Genomic DNA, 7,344 nt, shown 5'->3' on the forward strand with positions numbered 1-7,344 from the left:
GCCTCTGTGTACACTAAATAGAATCATTATCTGATTGTATTATCTTGATACATTGATACATGTTGGAGTTCTTCAAGGCAGCATCCTGGGCCCCCTCCCTTTTACATTAGTTTGTTTAATGTTTAACTACTTTGTTTTAATGGCATATGTTTCATGCATTTCATTTAGCCTATATTTTACTTTTATTTATTTGTATCGAAACTGCTATAACAAATATTATGATATTTTTATCTGAACTGGATCAAGTAAAATCAATCAAATTAAGCTACATAAGGTCAGTTAAATAGTAACAATCCCGGACTCATAATGTGATTCTTGTCTTGGTAAAACAACAGAACCGTGGGATTACCTCTATGTTTGTTTGAATGTTTACTCTGGGCCAGGTTAGCCTCCTCCCCACTGACAGCAACACGAGCCATTACTGCAGACCATCTGTGGACACGGGTCAATGTTGACCTACCGCACTCCAAACACCATTTAGCTCAATCCAGAGGGAATCAGTCAGACCAGCAGCAACACAAATATGGCCAATGCAAAAACATGCCTGTCTGTACTGTTTGGACTTGATTACCATTTGGACATGCGGTTCCACAAACCTACCACTGACAATGATATGGCATATTCTAATTTGAGTACTCTGCATTTGTAAACCTATTAATAGATCTTGCTATTTGGATTTAACAAAAATATTATATTGATAAGACCTCAGAAAAAAGGATTCCATGCACAAAACATAGAATTACAGGAAAACTACTAATTAATTTGTTAAAGAAAAAAGACACAAAAGCAATATTTCCCCTTTTGCATTAAAAATAAACAATGACAAACAATTTTCCTTGATGGTGTTAAAACTATGTTGTCATTCTTTTTTTCCTCATCATAGCCCCGGTTAAAGAATTAAGGGGAGTTTGTTAGTAGGGCAGGTTTTTTAATGTGCCGGTGAGCGATGAAATATGATCCAGGAAGTCCAGTTTGAGTAATAGATCCAGTGTTTTGGCTCATCAGACTCCACTGCACAGCAGTTTATACTACTCTGACACATGAGTTTAAAAATCATTTATATTTTGTCCCAATGAATGCCAGATAAACAGTCATACAGCATACATGCTTTACTGGAACCTCCCAAAATGTGCTTGCAGATAGTATATTTAATTGGACAATGCAGCACCTTGATGAGGGCATTGCATGCTATCCGAAATATCTTGAGCAGAGTTTACCCTGTCTATTTCTGTTAAATGCTTTTCACAGAGCTGTTGTCTGTCGGAGTATAGCCTAATCCCCTGAGACTCCTAGCCTCCTGATCCGTTTTTTAAAGAGACTGGGCACCACACAATCATAGCTTTGAAGAAAATCCGTTTGGGACGTGAGTGCTGTAAAATAAGAAATGTATCTGTGGAAGTCTTCAGGAAAGCATGTCGATTTTGTAGCCACAGCTTGAAATTAAGCTCTTTAGGCCCCGACACTTCCTACTGTCAGACTGCCCGATTATTATGGGCATTTAACACCACATCAAAAAGAGTGGCAGATATACGAAATTCGTGCTACAATCGTGGGCACCAGCTGGTGTGAAACAACTGGCTGTGTCACTATACCTTAATCCCATCCTACAGAGGACAGGAACTCTCACAGGGACTGCCCTCAACCCTCTAAACACCTGGTGAAGCCAGTGGCCAGAAATGCCACCAACCTGCTATACATCATCATCACCAGCTTTCATGACCCTAAAGCCAGTCTTCATCACTCTCTGTCCTCTTCCATCATTTATTTTCCATTGCCTGACTGGCTGCTGGTCTGCGCACACAAACATTCCTGGACAGGAAAGCTACCCTACACCGATTACATTTAGGCTTGCCTCTGTCTGAGGGGGAAGTCTCAGCATCCACAAGTGTTGGCTGCCCTGGCTGTAAACCAATTCCTGCCAGGCTATCAGCTTTCAGCCCCCCAGTCCCTGAGTTATTACAGCGCGGCTGTTTACAGCAGCACTAGCCCAGCGTGGTCTGGTCCAGCTGAGCTTTGCATTCAGCCCTCACCCCCCCGCCTTGTCTCCAACCACACAGTGTGCTGAGGGCTTCCGCCGCAGGTGTCTGAAACTTTCTTCTCCTCCTGCTGTCAATCCCTCTCCTTTTTGACGAGGGCTTTAATTCCCTGTACTCTCACTGCTTGGTTCCCTCCCATGCTCCTTCTCTCACTCTGTCTTTCTTGCTGGGTTAGTCGTCTCACACAGGCAGTCCAGATAGTTCTCATTTAGCCTGGTGAGTTCAGGACTCACTATCTCGCTGCAGACCACAGAGCTTGAATGCTGTCCATCTCTCTGTCACACACACACAAACACAACACACCACACTCACACACACACACACACACACACACACACACACACACACACACACACACACACACACACACACACACACACACACACACACACACACAGTTTACCTAAATCCTTCTGTTGGTTTTACAAGTCTGAGCAGCTGGTTTGGCCACTAAGTCTCCAGGGATTTGGGATAGTTAAAGAGATAAAGCTTGAGGAAGGTGACAGAGGGAAAGTTCAAGGCTCAACACCAAAGGCACATTACAAAGGTTGGTTTGGGGGTGACTGTGTGTGGTGTTGGAGGTTTAATGGAAAATGAGACTTGTTCCCACCTCCTATGCCCTGAGAAGTGGCCTTCTTTTCCATTTAGACACAAAGTATATATGTCCACAGTAACCTGGTTCATTTTGACAGTGAAATACCTATAAGAAAAGCTGAATTGCTGTTTATTTATCCTAATTCTCAGCTTTTTAAAAGGCATGTTTGTATGGCGACAGATGCATTCTTTTCAACAAAACCCCTCTGTTGGAACAGCAGGGGTTTTTCAAAACATCTCACCAAAGTACTGCTGTCGAAAATTAGCCACACTAAAGAAATTACAGTATTATGTATATGTGTTGTCCAAGGTTTGAATGAACCAGAGCGCTAAAACCCAACCTGTTTCAACTTTTCTTGCTGTGTACCCTCACTCGGTAAAGTATGCACATTACGGGCCGTCCACACAGCAGCGTTAAAAAAATCTTCCAACGCTTCTGCCCATTGACTTGGAATCGGGTGACGTCACTTTGCCTCACTTTTCGCCGAACTGCATTGTGGGATGCAAAGCGGAGATTTCCAGGCATCTCAGGCTTCAAAAGTTGAGCAATGTTCAACTTTTGAAGCTGAGGTGGAAGCATCAGCCAATCAAATCCCGTTTATGCAAATCTGACAGTACAAGCGCTAGCCAATCAAACCGTGTGTAAGCTGGGAGTGACATACCGCAGTTCATTTTCTATATTCCTAACAAAATGGAGGAGAAATTCGTTATTGCGGCAGATAATCACCCGGTTCTTTATGACCAGTCCCTATTTACTTACCGGGATACAAACCGGAGGAACCAGGCATGGAGGGAGGTGGCAGAGACAGTGGGTGAAACTGGTAGGTTTTCGCCTGTTTGGGGATTTTATATCCAGTTTACTTCGTTTTAACATTGCTATTGCTTTGTATGTCGGGGGCGGGAGATTCATGTGATTGGTTGTTACTCGCAAAAAATCCCCAAACTTCAGATACGCCCACCTCCAAGATCTTTTTAACGCTGCTGTGTGGACGTACCGTATAACCGCTTAATTACATTATTTACTTTTTGGTTTATTGATAATATGACTCTTTATCAGCAACTTCCCAAAGGTGTAAAAATCCTTACTCTTTTTGGAGCAGTTGTCTTAAATTAGCCCTTCTGCACAGGGTTCATTTTTCCATGTCCATGTTACTACAAAAACTCGGAATGGCCAAATTAAAGAGCCTGTGACACGGGTTTCACCCATCATCCAAACCCATCAATTTTAGTAAATATTGTCCCCTTGAAACTGTTACTGAACTGATTTGGGATATTTGTACTTTGATAACCATTCATCTCCCCTTCAATGTTGACCATATTCTGGATCTTCTTGGGGATTCTTCAAATCCCGCCAAAGTATGTGTGACGTAATTGCGGGCCAAGAGCTCCAGCTGTACCGTCCGGATCCCAGCATCTGCATGCAAACGCACGATGGCGCACACAGCGCACTAGGTCCACAGAAACCGTGGACCTAGTATCCCGATCGGAGTGGGAATAATAATGATAATCATAATGCGTGCATTTTATCCATTAAAGAAACACACGTTTAATCCATGTTGGTGTACTACAACTACAAAAAGCATCGGTTTGTTTTTTCATCAGGAAATGCAGACCGGCTCAAATAAACAATTTGTAATCATCATCCTCACGATCATTTAATGTATCATATGTTCGCCGAATTGACATGAAAGCACTAATAAATGTAGTTTAATCCACTTGAGTTTACAACTATCCGACGGGAGGAAATTCAGCAGCTCTCACTACCGATTTTTAATCCTAATTTAATCATCATCTTCACCACGATCATTTATGTTTATGTTGGCCGAATTGACATGAAAGCACTGACAAATATGAATATATTGTACTCAACTTCATTAAAACGTTATTAACGTGCATAAACTCAGTAATTCACCATTTCTACGAATGAGAACACACTTTGTCCGTGTTTGGCTCTCTCGCCGCACAGTGAAGCGTTCCCGCATTGACGTCACTTCCGGCTTCCCCCAAAACTTCAAAATGAGTCGAAGGAATTTCCCCGCGATGTTCCAAATTATTGATATTTATCGGAACGGTATTGCACCTTCTTTTTTAAGCTGACGGTTCGAGATTACTAGTAGTCCAATATTTCATTACACAACAGTTGTTGGGAGGCTGTCACAGGCTCTTTAAGCTCTGGCTCTAGATAGGGCCTTTTACGTTTTTTGCATTACCCAAAGGCCATAGTAGTTTAATTGATCCACTTGTAAAACTACGGTAACACAGGCAGCAATTTCATTGCTCCTAAAGTAGTGTCAAAGTATTGATGGAAGCAAAGGTCCTTAAAGATATCATGGCACTACCACAGATTTGCACTTGGTGGCTTTGTCTTTAAAAAGGAGCAGGACTAAATTCTGCCAAGACCAACATACTGTCCCTTTAAATGTGTATACATTCAGTCATTAGGTCTTTATAGAGTATTTTATAGTTAATGTGTCCTTCATACTTGCACTGTATTCTGACTGCCTATCTTATATCTATACCTATGTTAAGTTACTTGACTACAACCCAACATTTCATAATGCCGCTGCTTCATATTAAAAGTGTTTAACTGCTGAAATATGAGCGAACTTTTATTGTGAAGCAACACAAAATGTGAGTGAGGAAGAACCTAAGGGTGGGGAAATGGTGAGATTGTGGTGTGATCGACTTTCATGCCCAGGATATGTGTCCTGTCACAATTAATGTTCCCTTATTTTATTGAAGGCACAAACTTCATTTCTCTTTTCAGGTGTTTTACTTCCTTTATTTAAATATACTCTAGTAACTGATATTGATACTATAGTAAATGTATAGATGGTTTAGAAAAATATCCATTACCAACCTCCTGTCCAGCATTAAGGTTAGTATGTGTGCCGTTTTAATGCAAGTTTGTTTGCTTTTTAAACAATTTTAACACCATCTGCTGCAACGCAAATGGCTATAAAGTCACTTAAGCTCTGTGTCATTTCCCTCTGACACAATCCACAGAAAGTGAGAAAGCTGTCCAACACGGTAGCACCACCTCGGCCTCAGCTATCCCACTGAGTGGGAAGCCATGTTGTTTGTGTTGTGTAACTACCACTTGTGAACCAAAGCACCAGTGGTAATAAAGCCCAAAAATCACAGCCTCAAGTTGAATATTTACCTTAGACTAATCTGACCATGGTTTATATCATACGAGCTGTGTGAGTGGATGGAAGCAGACATGGCTGCAGAGGAGGAGGGGAACCTCATCTTGACACTTTTGAGGAAACCTGATCAGCAACGAAAACAAGTATGAAGTCAGATCTTTATTTAAGGTAGTCAGCAAAGATCTGTGATATCCAGAGGAGAGGAGACAAGAAGGGGGGCTTGAAGGGGGGCGTGGGAGGGTGGAGTGTACCCCCTCCTCCATCCTTCTCTCCTCTGAGTTGTTTTCTGAATTCCTGCCAGGAAAGTTTAATGGCTGTGGAATTTGGACAGGAAAAAAGCGGCGCTGGAAGTTTCAGAGGAAGTGGGGATTTGTGCCTCACGAAGGCAGCACCTCTGTTTGTGTTCTCCCAGCCGGACAGACAGACAGACAGAGAGAATGAAAGACAGAGGAAGAGCGTCAGAGAGCTGAACAGTGCAGGTCTCTCGGGGGAGGCAGACCTCAGACAGGCCGTGATCATTTAACCTCACATATACATGACCATGCATAGAACAATAAGGAGACAGACTGCCAAACGTACACACAATTATTTTCACAAACCAAGATGCTGATCACATACACGCTCAAAAAAAATATTTCCAGATGCGCAGACTATCTGCAAACACACACACTGCTACAACCGCAAACATACACATTACACATGGCCGCATACACCTTCACACACCATTTACATCTTCTCCTGAGTTGTAACAGGATCTGCAGTTCAACACACACTCACATCGAACCTCAGCCCAGCTGTTTCTCACTGCCACTTCAGACAGTAGTAGACAGATTCTGCACCCTCAGAGTCGTTCAGTTTCAAGGTATTTAGACTCACAAAGGAACAACAACAAGACTTAAACGGGACGCTTGATTCCCTGCTTTAAGGGAGATGATTGAATTTGAAGTTTAAAGGGTTGGTTCACACAATAAAATTAATTTCTCACCTACACCTACAGTGGGAAACAGCTATGCACAAACAGTATATCTGGTTTCAATTTCCCAGGTTTTGACAGATACAGTTTATATCCTTGGCGATCTGTGTGCTATAGTTTATTTAAATCTAAATTAAAGAATTCAAACATCTTTGTCCAGAAACAATGTGTTGTATGCTCTGGATAATCCACAAACACTTTTCAAAGGACCTACTTTATTCTAAAGGAAAAAACTAATGACAGTTTGTTTTCTGAATTTTGGTGAACTAACGCTACAAACCAGCAGCAAGAACTGGCAAAATGCCAGTTTTATGTTATGAATTTAAAGGCCTTAAAGTTGCTTTCACATGATACGCAATTTTGTATTTGCTCAGTGCGAGGTTGGCTGCAGTGCCATGCCGTGGATACCGTCAGTTTAGTTATGTTTCTATGGTAACTTCCAATGCTAGCTTGCGCCGGTATAAACAGCTGTCATCTTATTGGTTGTGGGTCGAAGATCAAGGGGAACAAGCTCAAAGTTGAAATAATTGGAATTTTGGGCAACGTCAGCGCAGAGAAGTTTTTTCCGCTTGTCTTGTGAATGCAGCTTATA

Source organism: Notothenia rossii (assembly GCF_949606895.1).
Source record: "Notothenia rossii genome assembly, chromosome: 11".
Classification (NCBI taxonomy): Eukaryota; Metazoa; Chordata; class Actinopteri; order Perciformes; family Nototheniidae; genus Notothenia; species Notothenia rossii.